The sequence below is a fragment of the Ovis aries genome, chromosome 14 (genome assembly GCF_016772045.2).
Source record: "Ovis aries strain OAR_USU_Benz2616 breed Rambouillet chromosome 14, ARS-UI_Ramb_v3.0, whole genome shotgun sequence".
Lineage (NCBI taxonomy): Eukaryota > Metazoa > Chordata > Mammalia > Artiodactyla > Bovidae > Ovis > Ovis aries.
In genome coordinates this window covers 42,099,443-42,116,799 of record NC_056067.1, presented here as the reverse complement: position 1 = coordinate 42,116,799, position 17,357 = coordinate 42,099,443, and the positions used below count along the sequence as shown (strand labels likewise).

The following is a 17,357-nucleotide window of genomic DNA, read 5'->3' as shown; positions in this document are numbered from 1 at the left end:
CTTTGGCATTGCCCTTCTTTGGGATTGGAATAAAAACTGACCTTTCTCAGCCCTGTGGCCACCTCTGGGTTTTCCAAATTTGCTGGCATATCGAGTGCAGCACTCTAACAGCATCATCTTTTAGGATTTGAAATAGTTCAGCTGGAATTCCATCACCTCCACTAGCTTTGTTCATAGTAGTGCTTCCTAATGCCCACTTTACTTTGCACTCCAAGATGTCTGGCGCTAAGTGAGCGATCACACCATCGTGGTTATCTGGGTCATTAAGATCTTTTTTCTGTATAGGTCTTTTGTGTATTCTTGCCACCTCTACTTAACCTCTTATGCTTCTGTTGGGTATTTGCTGTTTCTGTCCTTTATCATGCCCATCTTTGCATGAAAATTTCCCTGGTATCTCTAATTTTCTTGAAGAGATCTCCAGTCTTTTGCATTCTATTGTTCTCTCTGTTCCTTTGCACTGTTCACTTAGGAAGGCTTTCTTTTCTCTCCTTACTATTCTTTGGAACTGTGCATTCAGACGGGTATAACTTTCCTTCTCTCCTTTGCCTTTTGCTTCTCTTCTTTTCTCAGGTATTTGTAAGCCCTTCTGAGACAACTATTTTACTTTTTTGCATTTCTTTTTCTTGGGGATAAAGTTGATCACCGCCTCCTGTACAATGTTATGAACCTCTGTCCATATTTTTTCTGGCACTCTGTCCATCAGATCTAATCTGTTGAATTTATTTGTCACTTCCACTGTATACTTGTAAGGGATTTGATTTAGGCCATACCTGAATGGCCTAGTGGTTTTCCTTATTTTCTTCTATTTAAGTCTGAATTTTCCAAGAAGGAGTTCATGATCTGAGCCAGTCAGTTCCTGGTCTTGTTTTCGCTGACTGTATAGAGCTTCTCCATCTTGTTTGTTTAATGGTGACTTTCTATTTCCATTATTCTGTCTATACTTTTGAATGAAAATTCTATAGTAAGGAAGAGCTGTCCTCTTCCCCCATTTGTCTATTTATTCAATTATTTACAGATATCAACATGGATTTATGGATATACGTTTTATTCTAAGGGTTATATTATGTTAGTATTATTTATTTTCTTGTTTCATTTGTCCTGCTTCTACATGGATGGACCTAGAGACTGTTATAGAATGACGTAACTCAGAGAAGGAAAAGTATCATATGCCAGCCCGTATATGTGGAATCTAAAAAGAAATGATATAAATGAACTTACTTAAAAAACAGACAGACTTAGAGAGGACTTATGGTTGCCTGCACTCTCTGCTATATTTAAAGTGGATAACCAAAAACGACCCACTGTCTAGCAGGTGGAACTCTGCTCAATGTTATGTGGCAGCCTGGATGGGAGGGAGTTTGGGGGAGAATGGATACATGTGTATATACGGCTGAGTCCCTTCCCTGCTCACCTGAAACTATCACCACATTGTCTGTAAACTGGCTACACCCCAATATAAAATACAAAGTTAAAAAAATGCTTTGCTTCTCTTTCCTTGTATCTTCAGGGTGAATTCAGAGAACTCTTTAAAACTCTAGACCCAGAAGATTAAACAAGCCTGTGTCTCATGATGTGTCTGTACGTGCAGTGTGGTCATCCAGTGACTGTGACGATCTGGGAAGGGGCTCCTGGCCACCAGAATCCCAGGGTGTCATTATGGACATGGATGTTCTTCTTCTTGACCCTGACACCATGATCGGCAAACCACCTCCCAGAGCATCTTCTTTCCAGTCTGAAAGGAATGGAGGGCTTCCCAGGGATGCCTTGGGTCTGGGAGGTCTGGCTGGGAGGTGGGAGGTCTGGCTGGGAGGAGCTGGGACCAGGCACTGCTTCTGTCTTTCAGTCTTTTGCTGACTCTACCACGAACACCAAAGTGTGTCCAGTCCTAGGGTATCTCTGGTTTCGGCCCAGCCAGCCCACCTCCTACCATGATTGTAAGTAGAGCTCTAACTGCTCACACGTGATGTGGTGCCAGTATCATTTTCTGGAGAAATAAATCTGTTATTCCAAGAAAGAAATTTACTTCTCTAAGCCTAGTCCTTGATTAAGGATAAAATGTAAATATCCCAAATTTTTTTAAATTAAAATTAAAAGGATTAAAATGAAAACTTTAAAAATTCTTTATTCCTAATTTCTTTAGAAATTAAAAAATTTAATTAATAAATTAAAAATTAAAAAAAAATACACCAACCCCCCTCCCCCCAAATCATCTTGGGTAGTGGTGGTGGTAGATGGAAGTTTGAGAAAGAAGCATGACTACTATTTTAGAGGCACTGATTATAAGCTCAAAGTCTCCTTGTTTAGAGCAACATAACACTTGTAATGCCTTATAATTTTATAGTGTCTTTTAGATAGACTGCTACTATATGGCAAAACTCAGCTAAATATATAGTTTATTTCAGCAAAACAAAAAATTTAACCAAATAGGTTTACATATAGCTTTTAAATTTTGTTGGGCTTCCCTGATAGCTCAGTAGGTAAAGAAACCATCTGCAATGCAGGAGACCCCAGTTCGATTCCTGAGTTGGAAAGATTGGCTGGAGAAGGGATAGGCTACCCACTCTAGTATTCTTGGGCTTCCCTTGTGGCTCAGCTGGTAAAGAATCTGCCTGCAATGCAGGAGACCTGGGTTTGATCCCTGGGTTGGGAAGATCCCTTGGAGAAGGGAAAGGCAACCCAGTCCAGTATTCTGGCCTGAAGAATTCCATGGACTGTCGGACACGACTGAGCGGCTTTTACTTTGTAAATTTTGTTACTAAAGGAACTATACTTTGCTGCCTGATAAGATCTCTAGCCTCTTCTAGATTTCAAGAAGCGCACTTAAAAGCTTGGTTTCCTTCGAAGAAAAGTAAAGGACGTGATTATATTTTTAATACACAGAGACTTCCACTGGGTTGAGAAGAAGCAGAGAGAAAATGAGGGGAATGTCTCTCCCTACCCCTGTGCACAAAACTGGCTGAATAAACATTTGCTGAGGAGAATCAGTTTCAAGGAGGACAAGGTCTGAGTGATGAGTGTCTGCTTCCCGTGATGTTTGTTAATCTCCGTCATTAGAGAAATGCACACTTGCATTTATACTTGCATAGTGGTTGATGTTTTTAAAGTTTGTTTTCCAAATTTTGGATGCTCATTTATTCACTGAACAAATAAGTATGGATTCCTTGCTGTATGAAGGGGAGAATGGGTGTCATGGAGAGCAGGACCAGGTATCAAGATCTGGGTACCCGAATCCATGTTCTAGGATAGATTTGCGTATACCCAAGGGAAGAGGGAGGGACCCAGCTGATTCTTGGCACATCAAACAGATGACATCTCTTTGCTGTACCTGCATCCTCAAATGTAGCTCTGCCACGGAAGTCAAAGAGACCTGGGCTGAGGAATTAGAGGCTTTTTGTGCTAAAAGTCTGTCTTCTATCGTTTAAATTACAACACTGAATAATTTTGTATGTGTAAAAACTGTCAAAAGTATCCTTAAATTGTACCTTTGCCGTGTGCTAAAATCACTCTTCATTATGACCTATTTGTACATCATGTGAACCAAATATCTCAGCCGGGAAATGTAAATGGGTTTTTGTTTTTGCTCTGCAGGTTAGGTCAGCAGACGTCAGCAACAAATATGATTGCAAGGGTGAAGGTGACATGATTTACTTAAATCAGGCAATTTCTCCATTAAAGCATCGAAGCCTCAACTCATAAAGGCACTCTTTAGCAGATGAACTATAATGTCACCCAGCATTTGTCATATTAGGTGATTTGAAAGGAAAGAACAATTATAAAAATGAATGTACTTCTCTTTTGAAGAAAAAAAAATATTTAGTTTTTGCAGCAGGGGGTGGTTAATTTTCCATAGATAAAAGGTTTCACAACAATTCGCGGCCATAACGTTACACAATTAAAACACAGGAAGGATCCAGCGCCAAAGCAGACAGTTGTAGGAATTAGTTGTTTAGGGCTGGGGAAGCAGGGTTTCCCTCCAGCATCAAAGGTTATTTTGCGCCCTGTAGGAACAGCTCTGTTACCATCAACTGTGCTAGAGTGTCCCCAACCCCCAACCTTACCCCTGTTTCTGAGCTGCTTTCAATTAGCAGGGATTATTAAACTGGAAACATTTTAAACTGCTGCTGAGGCTGCTTCCCTGCGTTATGAGCTGAGCTGGAGGCGTCACAATAAAAGCTGATTGATTAGCAAAGAATGTACTTACAGCAACTGATGCCCAGTGTCATTTTCTATGCTTTTTCATAAGCTCCCCTGCCCCCTGAATTTTGCGTTTTCCTTCAGAGCTTAACCTTGGTTTCTCTCTCTGGCACTTTCTACATTCTGGAAGCTCTCAACTTCCATCTCAATGACCTGCCCTGGACCCGCTGGCTCTTCACACTCCTCTCTCACCTGGATTCCAAGGAGGGTGACCCATGGGTGAAGGTGGGTGGATCCCTGAGGGAAGACTATTAGGTTCTTGCTTTGGTGTTTAATTGTCTGCAACGCAGGAGAGCCCGGTTCAGTCACTGGGTTGGGAAGATCCCCTGGAGAAGGAAATGGCAACCCACTCCAGTATTCTTGCCTGGAGAATTCCATGGACAGAGGGGCCTGGTGGGCTACAGTGTATAGGGTCACAAAAAGACACGACTGAGCAACTAACAGTTTCTTTCTTTCTTTAACTGTCAGAACCCTAGAATAACAGCCACAAACAACACATCTCTAAAGAAAACAGGCCACGGAGTACGGAGGTGTGTCCTGTGGGAGGTTTCAAAACCTGAAGGCACGAGCCTGGAAGCCTCATCTGGTGCTCAATGATCTTCTCTCTTCTACTGATCTTACATTGTCTTGTGTGAATCTTTTGTTTCTCCAATTACACTAATTTAACTTATTTGATGAGATGGCTGGATGGCATCACTGACTCGATGGACATGAGTCTGAGTGAACTCCGGGAGTTGGTGATGGACAGGGAGGCCTGGCCTGCGGCGATTCATGGGGTCGCAAAGAGTCGGACACGACTGAGCGACTGAACTGAACTGAACTTATTTGATAACATATCTGCTGTGCTGTGCTAAGTCACTTCAGTCATGTCTGACTCTGTGACCCTATGGACTGTAGCCTGCCACCTGTCATGCTCCTCTGTCCATGGGATTCTCCAGGCAAGAACAGTAGAGTGGGTTGTCATGCTCTCCTCCAGGGGGTTTTCCTGACCCAGGGATCAGGCCCATGTCCCTTTAAGTCTCCTTTGTTGGCAAGTGGGTTCTTTACCACTAGCGTCACCTGGGAAGCCCTTTATATACATATCTATGTATATAAACATTTATGATAATTTATTGTATATTCATGCATTATGTATCATTTAATATATTGTATATATCATTTAATTCTAACAATAATACTCTGAGTTAGGTATAGTTAATACCCCCATTTTTACAGATAAGTAAACTGAGGCTTGGAAGTGGTTGAAGCTGACTTCAAAATGAGACAGAATGCTTAACCATAGTTGTGGCTTCTTTGTCCTTACCTTAAGCTTCAGATTCCTCATTTGTCTTTATTCTTTTCCAGATTGTTCGCTTAAAGAAAACAAAACAATGGTTTATTCAACATATGCTTGTTTTGTGTTTGCTTTGTACCTGGCTCGTTTCAGGCTCTGGGGACAGACGTGAACTAGTCAGACCAGCTTCGTCCTGTTGTGGGGACTGGGCTTGCGCCCCAGCTCTGATGTTTCTGACCCATTTCTAAGGTCAGACCCAACCTGCCTTTGATTCTTCATTGGGTTCATGGGCTCCACCTGGGAGCACCCTTGGCCGCTATTGGGTCTGTTAAGAAAGTGTGGTCCCTTGGTCATTCTTATTTGCTGCTTGAGAGAGGATACGGGGAGGTAATGTGTGCCCAGGCTGGGGGCCGCAGAGGGCATCTGGCACACTGGAGTAAATGTGCATGCCTGCATTGCCACTCACCACGAGTAAGCAGTCAGCCTTCTCGGCTTTGCAGTATTGCTTGAGTCCTACAGAATAGCCACAGCCCATGTCGAGCGGACTGGAAGCAAGAGGCTGAGTGTCCTTTTTGGTTCCACAAGGCGCTGCTGTCAGCCCCTTGCCAGTCCCTTGTGGGGCAGACGCGGGGCTGGAGTTAAGGCTGGGGTAGAGTGGGGACAAGCAGGTTCCCCTGGAGGCGGAGCCGGGGGTGGGGGGAGGCCCACCACAGCGATTTCTGGATTACGACTCCAATCGCCCAAGAAGAAGCATTTATTACCTCCAAAGTGGTGCCGGCTCTGTAGTCCTGAATGGAGAGGTGAGGTATTGCCGCTGTTATCTTCTGAACTAACTGCTATTGCGTGTCCCATGACCAGCCGTGGCAGGGTTTTTGTTCCCATGAATGAATGGGCTATAAATCTGTCGGAGTTGACACTAGCAGCCGTCCTAGAGGGTGTAAAGAGAAAATGTGCTGAAGAATCTTGTGGTCTCTGCTTGCCTGGAAAATGAGTTCAATAAAATGGAGGTGATCAGTGCTTATTTATAGGGTAAACGGATACATCCTGCATCGCCGTCAGGAGCGAAGTCAGTGTTTTCTCATTTACACTCATTCTGCGCCGTGCGTCCTGCATGGGGCGGCGCGCGGGGCCGCAGAAGGAGAGGAGCCGCCTGCCTGCAGACCGGGAGCATATCGCTCTGTTTCTAAGGCTGGGGGATCCGTCGTGGGAACTGGCTGGAGGGGCTTAAGGTTTTGAGGTTTGTAAGGAGCCGGAAAACCCAAGGCCCTGAACGGTTTTTTATTTACATTTCCGTTTCGAGGGTGAATGACAGCCAATGGGACAAAATTCATTGCCATTTTTCAGGCCTCTGAAACAATAAATTGCCGCAACCATAAATTTGGAGCTGGGTTAAGTACTGAAAACAATTTATTGCTAATTTTTCCCTTAATTGCATTCCCAAGAAGAAGGTTTGGTGCTCACTGGTGGAATTATTATATAAAAATTATTCGTTAGAAAGCACAACGAACTGTAAATCAGACTCTTACCTGGAACAGGGTCAAGGTTCCCCACAATTCTCCCCGCCCCCACCACCAGCAGACTGTCTCCAGTGAGGGTCTCAGAAAATAGAAGGATCAGGGATAATGCACCCACCGTCCCTCCCCCCTCCTCCAAGACAAGGCACGGAGATTAAGTGTTGATTCAATAAGATGCCTCACCTCCTAAAAGTGATTGTGTGAGTCACTCGTGGAAGGGAGCAGAGGGTCCATAATGGAATGTTCGCCGCATGGCCTCCTCGCCTCATTTAATTTGTTTCGAGGCTCCCAGTGTGTCAGGCTAACTTCAGTGGAGGCCAGGGAGCAGGGCTGACCCTGTTGGTGGAGACAGTTGAAAGGCAGCAGTATCTCGTCAGAAATTGCTGGGATGGGGTGAAACCCTGTTGCTGTCTCACCTTGGATGCCGATAACTCTGTCCCAGGCGAGCTTCCTCTGAAAGCTTGGTGAGACAGGCATTCCCATGAGTGATCGATCACAACCTGTTGGAGGTGATCTGTTATCTCCTGGTTCTTAGGTCAGAAGTCTTGGGGTTCCCTGGTGGCTCAGATGGTACAAAAATCTGCCTGTAATGCCCAAGACCCAGGTTTGATCCCTGGGTTGGGAAGATCCCCTGGAAAAGGAAATGGCAACCCACTCCAGTATTCTTGCCTGCAGAATTTCATGGACAGAGGAGCCTGTTGGGCTGTATTCATGGGGTTGCAAAGAGTCAGACACAACTGAGTGACTAACACTTTCCTTAACACCTGGCTCCCTGGGGAGAACAGAGCGGTCCTGTACCTGCCATCCATGCTCCTTTAGGACTGGAGGAGGCCATTAACCGGAACTCACCTGCATGGACCAGTCTCCTTGACATTTTGTGGGTCAGAATGGGTGACAGATTTGCCTCTACAAACCAGCCAGAGAGAGAGCCTGGCCCGAACCTGTGCCCCTCTGGAAGCTCCCGGGGCTAAAATTGCCATTTTCAAAGCTGTCTGGGGAGGAGCTTCTGGCTGCTGAGTGTTTATTATGTAACAAGCACATTCATCAGAGGGTGGAAAGGTCATCTGTTTCTCTCCCTTCTTCGGGGGCCCCTCCCATCTCTGGCCGGCTCTGGTGGCAGGACCCTGCTATGCATGGTGCAGGGCTGTGCTGCCATCATGAAAAACTGGTGTCCCACTGCTGGCCACGGGAGGGGGAGGGAGGGTGTGAGGGAGGGGCATGGTATCCAGGGCTCTGAGAGTCATTCCAGAGGCCAGGCAGGATGGGGAAGTGGATACTGTAGGACAGAACGCTATGGCCCATCCTCATGTACTCGGGAGGTAGGGTTGAAAGTCAATGTGCTATGCAAAGTCAAATTAGAAAAAAGCTACAATTTCCTTGCTAGCCTGCTGGGAAGGCACTGCATTAGAGAATGACCCGGAGTCTGGCATAGCCTGTTTGACTCTAGTGATGGGATAGATTGCTATATCTCTGCTCATCTCTAGAATCATAATCATTTGGTGGCACAATGAGGCCACAAGGGCCACAGAAGGTTTGAGACCCTGACCAAGGGACCAGCAGATTCTCCTCTCCATTTCTAGGCTACCCAGGATAGAGTCTCCCTGATGGGACAGCACGTAGCAGCAGCATCCCCACTCTATGTTATGACAAGTGCATATTGGGAAACTCCCAGGATGAAGCCTGTGCACATCCTGAGTGCACAGCAGCCAATTTTCCAGCAGGACCAAGGAGGGTTTCTCGAACCTCCTACTTCCATCTGTCCACTGTCTCTGCCTGTTTCCTTCCGGTTCCCGCTCCTTCCATGAGCAGATCACCTGGAAGGCCCTTCTGATGGGAGTTCCAGCCTTGAGTTCATGGTTCATGGTTAGATGTGGTTGAACACTGGGCTCATGGTTAAATGTGATAGAGAGTGTGACAAACCCAAGGGTACCTGTCAAAGCCATGGCTGCCTCCTTTGACAAGACCACTGTGGTCCATGGGACACCACACAGGAGAGCCAGGACAGCCCAGCTGAGGCTGACTTTTTTTTTTCTTGTGGACAGTGTGTGTGGGTGTTGGGTGCCTGCCCCAGGAAAGCAAGGCAGCTTGTCTGGGAATTTTTGGTACAGGCTAAGTGGTCAGATTGGAGGCAAACAACAGCAATAAGGAACTGAGCCCATAGACCTTGGGTCAAGAGCAAGGGAGGAGGAGGACTGAATCCTCCTGGGGGAGACCAAGTCTGGAGGAGAAGTCAGAGCGAGTTCCCCCAGAAGTGGGGTCACAATGGGCAATTTGCTGTCAGTCTCTCCAATAGCAAGTGCCACAGGGGGCTCAGTGAATGTTAAGAGCAAAAGCAAATCATTGCTTTCTGAATAGAGGAGAAATGTACATTTATTTGTGAACATATGAAAATACAGGGAAGTTTCCAGAAGTAAATAAAAATTGCCTGTAATGCCCACTACCCAGAGATGAACATGGTTAAAATTTTTATGGATTTCTTCACAGGCCCATGAGCATTTAGATGTATTATTATTATTATTTTTTCCCAAACTGGGTTTCTACTATACTATACCGTTTTTATGTCTCGCTTTTCCCCCTTAACATACTGTATACATTTCCCGTGTACTTAATGGTGTTCACAAACTTTTTTTTTTTAAATTTTAGGAACCTTAGAAAAATGGTATAGATGAACGTATTTGTAGGGCAGGAATAGAGAGGCAGGTGCAGGGAGCAGACATGAGGCCACAGGAGGGGAAGAGGGTAGAGGAATGAATTAGGAGATTCGAATTGACAATATATACACCATCATGTGTAAAATGGCTAATGGGAAGCTGCTGTCTAGCACAAGGAGCTCAGCTTGGTGCTCTGTGATGACCTAGAAGGGTGGGATGGGGGTGGGGCTGGGAGGCAGGCTCGAGAGAGAGGGGACATATGTATACTTACAACCGATTCACTTAGTTGTACAGGAGAAACTAACACAATATTGTAAGGCAACTATACTCCAATTAAAAAAAAAAGAATTAACAGAATTGCATCTTATGGTTTTGTACCATTTTATTTAACCATTTCCCTTTTGGGAAACATTCCCTGGTGGCTCAATTGGTAAAGAATCTGCCTGCCAACGCAGGAGATGCAAAAGATGCAGGTTCCATTCCTGGGTCTGGAAGATCCCCTGGAGAAGGAAATGGCAACCTGCGCCAGTAGTTTGGTCTGGAAAATTCCATGGACAGAGGAGTCTGGCGGGCTACAGTCCATGGGGTCGCAAAGAGTCAGACATGCACATATATGCGTGCACACGCACACACACACACGCGGAGTTGTTTCTAACTTTTTGCCCTTACCAGTGCAGTTGTGACAAATATACTTGAACATAAACCATGGGGTGCATCTCTGCTTTTACCTTACGGTGGATTCCTCTATGGTGAAGAAGTCCTCTATGGTGAGGCCCCTTTAATTTGAAGAATTTATCTCCAGGGAAGATTTGTCCTCTGAACCACGCGGAAGAGTGGCAGGCTTCCTTTCCAAACAGGAGATGATCTTTACAAAGCTGCCTGTTTGATAGATGAAACTACTTAGAATTGGAATTTCTCTTATGATGGGGATAAAATGCGTTTTCATCTGTCTACTGAATATGTATATTTTTTCTACTGAGAATTGTCTGGTCATCTGCACCAGTCCCCTTTTTTTCCCTTGAGCACTGGGCTCTCCTCAAGAACTCTTTCAAAGGAAAGGACTCTATAGTATAAAGTTCAACAGCTAACCTCTGTTCTCATGGGGCCGAGAAAGGTTGGGGTTTGAGATGGGACTTGAAGAACTGAAGGATTTTGATAGTTGGATACCTGGTTGAATGAGTCAAGGGAAATACACCTAGGAAAATCACAATCTCACTTCATGCGTTTAAAGAAATAAGTTGAGTGAATAAGGGCAAACTATTTTTGGTTTTGGTCTCTGCTGCAAATACCATGTAAAAGAGTCTATGAGCACTTACTTATCTAAGAAAGAAGGCATGCTGATAAACCTTCAATAAGACAACTCAGCTTCACTGTGATTTTCTTCCTTGGACTACCATCTCGGTCAAGGACTCAGAGAGTTTTGGGGCTGGGGGTGGGTGAGTGAAATGACCAGGCTTGGGGCGCTTCAGTTTTCCACTGTTTTGCCCATGCGTGTGCCTGCGTATGGGTGTGTGAGTGTTGGATCCCAGAGCCCAACCAGCTGGACATATTGTGGAGTGTTGCCCACCCCCAGTTGTATGGGGGCAGGTCTGTTTTCAAGTATCCCAGAGCCCCCTTTTCTATGGTGACTGTCTTGTATTTTTCGTGTTTGCAGACAGTGGGATTGGGAATGACTTCACTGTTTGGTTCAGAATTTGGGCCAACTCTGACTCTGTGGTAGACGGCTAGCGATCACTGCGGCATTTCTGAGGGTGTTGGCAAGGCGATAATGCAATTAGCATCTCCTTCTGTGATGGAGAGTGAGGTGAAGACAAGCTGACTTCTTTGGAACTTGATGATACCTGATAATTAGGGGAAACCCTTAAGGGGAATTTATTGGGTTGTTTTGATAATTGCACCCAAATGCATGTGTAGTGAGACTCCCCCAAAACAACGGGCAAGGCAGTAACATACATGCCCACCAGCCCCATCCCTTAGGGTCTGGGATGGGCATGACTACTCTGTATTTTATTTTTAGCAAATATGTATAGCTCGAGTGGCTAGAGCCATTGGTGTTGTTTCAGGAAATTTATTTAAAATTCAATTTGTACATTGTGACTTCCAGCACTACTTTTGGGAAGTGTGTTCTGCATTAGCCATAGCAGCTCAGGATTATGGACTCCAAGGGAATATGTATAATTTTTATGCACTACGTTTATTGGCACATTTGTGTTAATAGCCAATAAGATGATATTGCCATCTTAATACGTTGCGAGTCTCTGTGACTCCGAGTGGGGGCCTCTGAGTATCTGATTGAGGGGGAGAAGTGGGCGTGAGGGGCTCGAGGGTATGGGGAATGGTGTTGGAAACCCAAATACTGCCTTGGCAGGTAGTGTCTCTGCAAACCAAAGAGGAACCTATAATTCAGAGCGGGGAGCTGGGCTAAATCAGGGGACAGACCACCAAGGAGGCATTGACATGCTTGTACAGCAAAGTGCCCTTCCTTAGGAGAGGGCAATCCCGAAGATACTTAGCTCTCAATTAAATAAAGCCGCATCCTCCTGACTTTCTTTCGGCGACACTTCTCCTCCTGGGAGCAAGGAGCTTGCTTTTTGTAGTGAATTTACAGTGGCTTCTGGACAGATAACAAGAAGTCACATGGCTGACTCTCCAGCTTTGGTCTGGCTGTTTGCTGGATTTCCTGCGATGATGTTCTGAGGCGTTTACCACTCATATGGCACCAAGAAACAGTGCAAAGCTATATATAGATATAGATATTCAGTGCAAACCATGTTCATTGGAAAATCAAAAAAAAAAAAAAAAAAGAAAAAGAAAAACCAAAACAGGGCACAAACATTTTCTGCTCTTTGGACTGTGGATTGGCAATGAAGTCTCTGTATCTCTACAGGCAGCCAACAGAAATTTGGGGCTTGAAAACTGGTGTGGAAGTTACCTTTTTGAAGCACCAGAGCCAAACCACAGCAGTTATGTGGGTTATGAATAATTTTACCTACACTGCCGAAGGCCTGTTGTGATTCCCTTTTATACCAAGTTAGGTGATCTGATTGCATTGAAATGTGGAGAAGTAACTGGCAGCTTCTGTGAAGTCTGGTGAAAGAGAGAGGCTGTCAGGTAGAGCGGCTTCAGAGGCTTCCCAGGTGGCGCTAGTGGTAAAGGACCCGCCTGCAGTGCAGGAGACATGAGAGATGCGGGTTCGATCCCTGGGTCAGGAAGATCCCCTGGAAGAGGGCGTGGCAACCTACTGCAGTTTTCTTGCCTGGAGACTCCCATGGACAGAGGAGCCTGGTGGGATACAGTCCATGGGGCATAAAGAGTTGGATACGATGGAGGCCTCTTAGCACAGCACAGCACAGAGGCTCCCGTCCCTGGAAAGGCATGGAATTCTGTGGCCAGGACATGACTGAGTCCATAACTTACGGGGTCAGACAACCTTCCATCAGTGTCTTGCCTGCACTGAACCCTGTGTAGATAGCATATCTATGTTGTTAATGACCACTTCGTCACCTACAGCACAGGGCATGACACACAGTAGGACCTCAGCAAAGATTTGTAGAATCCGGGTGGGGACTATAGGGAAATAGCCTCTGCAACCCTGAAATCCCATGGGCTGCCCTCCCACCTCAGGACTCCAAGGATAACCTCTGCTCTGCCCCGGCTCCCATTCCCCATCCCAATCAAGACATATTTGCCCAGAGCCTGTCCCTTCTCCTGTGTGCTGTTGGACTGGAAAGAAAGCCAATAAGCTACTTCTGCAGAATGTGATCCCTCTTCTCAGGGAGAATCTGCATCTTTTTTACTTTTTTAAAGATGATTTAATGAATTAGTTAATTTTTGACTGTGTTGGGTAATCGTTGCTACACACAGGCTTTCTCTCGTGGCAGACGAGACAGGGCTGCTCTCTAGTTGCCCTGTGTGGGCTTCTCCTGCTGCAGAGCATGAGCTGTAGGGTACACAGGCTTCTGTAGCTGCAGTTGCTGGCTCTAGAGTGCAGGCTCAATAGTTGTGGTGCAGGAGCCTAGTTACTCCACAGCGTGTGGGGTCTTCCTAGATCAGGGGTCGAACCCATGTCTCCTGCACTGGCAGGTGGAGTCTTCACCTCTGAGCCACCAGGGAAGCCTAAATCTGTGTCTTAATAAAAGAGGCTTGAAGACCAAGCTCCTTTCAGCCAAGACCAGGTGATGGTGATAATCTGGGTAGTAGGTCTAGCTCTATCTGGTGCGATTTTGTAAATCCCACCTTGTCACTGCAAAAATGATCATCTGATTTTCATCTGGAATTTTATGGTTTTGTCTTGCCACATTTAAATCTTGAATCTGCCTAGGATTATTTTTTTCATGATGGTGTTGAGTATGGTAAGAGATGCATTTTATTTTTTCCAAATAGCCCATCTGTGGTGATGTTATTGTTGGGTCTGTCATGTTGTGAAGTTCATGGCTCCCACCCCGGTGGTCACCTCTCTCCCCACTGCACACAGAGAAGCTGAGATGGCGAAGAAACTGTCCTGGTTAACAGAGTGAGCTTTGGAGCCTGTGATATCTGGGTTTGAATTCAAGCTCCATAACCAATCGCCTGTGCAGTGGGATGACTTAGCTACCTTTTCTGAGCCAGGGCCTCCTGGTCAGGAAGCGGGGTTGGCACTGTGCTGCCTGACTGGGGTGAGGCCAAGATGAGATGTTGGCTGCACAGTGGGCACCTCCATACTGGCTGGAACCAGATCCTCAGTGAGTGTGGGTTCCTGCTATTACTGACCCCTTTTTATTTTCACTGATTCCCTCGAAAAACTGACGGTGGGACTTCCATGGCCATCACCCTCCATTTCATCTCCTATCTTCCTGACCTTATCACCTCCCCCAAACTGGCTCTTCTTCCCCACATTTATACCAACCACCCAGGCATCCAAGGAAGAAAACAAATCATCTTGTCTCTTCTTTCTGGTCCCACCTGCCATTTCCATTCCATCATGGCAGCCGTGGGAGTGACCAGAAGCATGGCTTTAGAATCAGTCTCTCCCCACGCTAAACCAGCCTTTCTCTGCCCAGCTTCTAGGCTGGGCTCTGGCTGCTCCAGGCAAACACACTCCCCACCTGCACAAGACATCTTCATCGACCTGCTCATTTCGCCAGAAGGTCTTCACCTCGTGTGTCTGTTTAATCCCAGGTCTCGTGACGCTGCCTCTTACACAGGATTCCCTCATTTTCCTCCTTTACCTCTGACCCTTAGTTTATGCTTCTGCTCCCTGATCGCCTGCACCCACTGCAGGTGGGGTCCCTGCAGGTTGGCTGGACACGCCACACACCTGAGCACAGTACCTGGAACAGGTGTATTGGCTATAATAGCCATAAGGATAACTTTCATGTTCGAGGTCCTGAGGATGTAGCAGAACCAAGGTTCCAATCTGGGATGGACTCGTTCAGACCCTGACTACCACTGATTTCCATGGGTGTGGGCTCCCATCATGCTGGTCAGAGTGTGGAAGACAAGGAATAATCCTGATGCTAATAACCATCCATTGAACACCAAACACGTGTCCAGGCCCTGTGCTTAGCATATGCTACGGAGGAGTCACGTTTGTACCCATTGTCTGTATAGGATATGCAGGCTGCAGGGCCAGAGGTAGTGGACGAGTAGGAGGGAAGCGTGTGGAGGTGGAGTTGGAAGAGTCAAAAAGGTGATTGTCGTACCTCCCTGCAAACCCCCCTTCTCACCGAGTAACTGCACGCGGATGGCTCTGTGTCTTCCGCTTGTCTTTCCCATGATCTCCCTGTCCTGTTTGGCTGTGACAGGCGGAGCTCAGAGTCCAGAGCTTGGATGGCCAGAAGGAGAGGCCGAAGATGAGCTATCACGGCCACTCTCCCCATCGCCACTGGCAGCTGTAATCTTGGAGATGCTCCAAATTTCTCCCTTTTAAAAAAATTTCCAATTTCATAACTCTCCTTAGGTGTTTTTTTTTTTTTTTTTTTAGACCCCATAGTGTTTGCAACAACCGTTATGGCTCTATTATGATAATACAAGAAAGTTACATTATGAAATAAATGCATTTTAAGGTTTTTCCCTGGCAACATAATGTAAGGATCATTCTGCATGTTGGTACTAAAGAATCAAAAACAGTTTAGTCAGTGCATGTGAACACTGTTTCTTGTCATCTATTTAATGGATCTACTGTACTATTTGTGTTCCTTCCAGCCCTGCTGCCGTACATCAATGAAAAATTATGTTTTTTTCCTCCGTGCTACAACACCCGTCATCTTTATAGGCAACGCATTCCCCTTCAAGTCGTGGAGTGTAAACTGCCTACCATTTCTCTGCCCCTTTCCCTCCCCGTCATTTACCTGGTTCTCGGAAATCGAGGGTCAGTGCCTTCTCTTATTAATGTTCTGTGTAATAGAAATCAGTGCGCCCGTGTTACTCACGTGGAACCTGGGCAAACAGTGGCTGTTAGTGTGCAAAGGGCAGACAGGAAGCCCGGCTTTATTTTTTTAACCTTCTTTGTTTACTGGATCTCGGCAGTCAATCACAAGCTCTCCCTGCATTTAAAGCAGGCCTGCCTGCCTCCAGAAAGAGCTACCAGCTGAGGACCCACTTGCCGTTAATACCCCGGGAGCCAGGATGCCAGCCTCATTTCAGAAGGCCTCATAAAGTCCTGGCCTTGCCTCTCTGAAAAAAATTTACTCCCCCAACCAGCAAAGTTTGGGTCCAGGATGATCTGGCCAGGCCCAGAAGGACCTCATTGGAAAGAGAACTGTCTCTCCAAGGTCTCATTTTTTAGGGTGATGCAACAGTGGGGATCACTATGGCCAACTTCGTCCTCCTCACTGTGCTGAGATCTATGGCCAATACCTGCCCCAGGACTGCAAACCAGACACTTGCCAGGGCCAGGTGGGAGGCTGACACCCGTGGAATGGGCTGGAAGGGCCAGCGTTACTCCAGTCCATGTTGCCAGGTGGGAATGTGACCCAGGATCCTCAGGTGTTCCATAGTTTACATAGAAGTGATGGCCCAGATGTTACAAAAGTTACCACCTTTTGAATTTAAAGTGTTGGGTAAAGTGAAAAAAATAATTGGTGTCAAACCCTGCTGGACCACGGGCTCGTGTCTTTCCACTCTCTGACGTCTCCCGCGTCTGGTGCTTGCTGTGCTGCCCCAGTCTTGGTCTCACAGCAGGGTATGGGGATAATATCGTCTGGACAGCGTCTCATCTAACCTGCCTTGAGTGGGTTCCTGTAGCTTTGGAGCAGTCTGGGGTTGAGCAGTAGGAAATGTTCGAGTTGCCGAGGTTGGGGGGATTCCCATGACAGCAGGGCCACGAGGAGCGATGAGCAGGTCCACCTGGGCACCTCCCTGGCCTCCAGCTGCAGAGTCTAGTTCTGTGTCAACATCCTGCCAAGCAGTGGCTTCCCAGACCCAGGCTTGGCGGTGGGGGTGGGGAATGGTCAGAGCCTGGGTGAGCCCGGGGTGAGAGATATTTGGAAATTCAGAGAGGGGAGATTTGGGGGCATCTCACCTGACATTCTGTGTATCCCTGGAATCTCTGATGGGATGCTGCTGGGACTGGGTCTGTGGCATGGGTTCTTCTCCTTGTCTGACCATGTGAGCCTGCGGCTCTCTCCCCCAACTATATGCTAGATTCTTAAGGGCAGGAGCCAGAGCTTTGAAAATTTTTCTGTTCAGTGTCTCACCTTAGGCTCTACATCAGTATAAGCAGCTACTTTCCTGGGAAGGCACGTG

General features: G+C 46.4%; 1 long non-coding RNA gene across 1 annotated transcript in view; it reads right to left on the bottom strand.

Annotated features, from left to right (window-relative positions):
• The window catches only part of LOC132657684 (uncharacterized), a 33,656-nt gene extending 17,641 nt beyond the window's left edge, over positions 1-16,015 (bottom strand). The window contains exons 1-6 of the long non-coding RNA XR_009596192.1: positions 15,962-16,015; positions 15,338-15,533; positions 10,361-10,511; positions 7,165-7,317; positions 6,229-6,395; positions 5,498-5,546 (exon numbers count right to left, since the gene is read on the bottom strand). This is a non-coding gene — a long non-coding RNA (uncharacterized LOC132657684). The remainder of the gene's footprint in view (positions 1-5,497; positions 5,547-6,228; positions 6,396-7,164; positions 7,318-10,360; positions 10,512-15,337; positions 15,534-15,961) is intronic.
• Between the last annotated feature and the right edge of the window lie 1,342 nt (positions 16,016-17,357).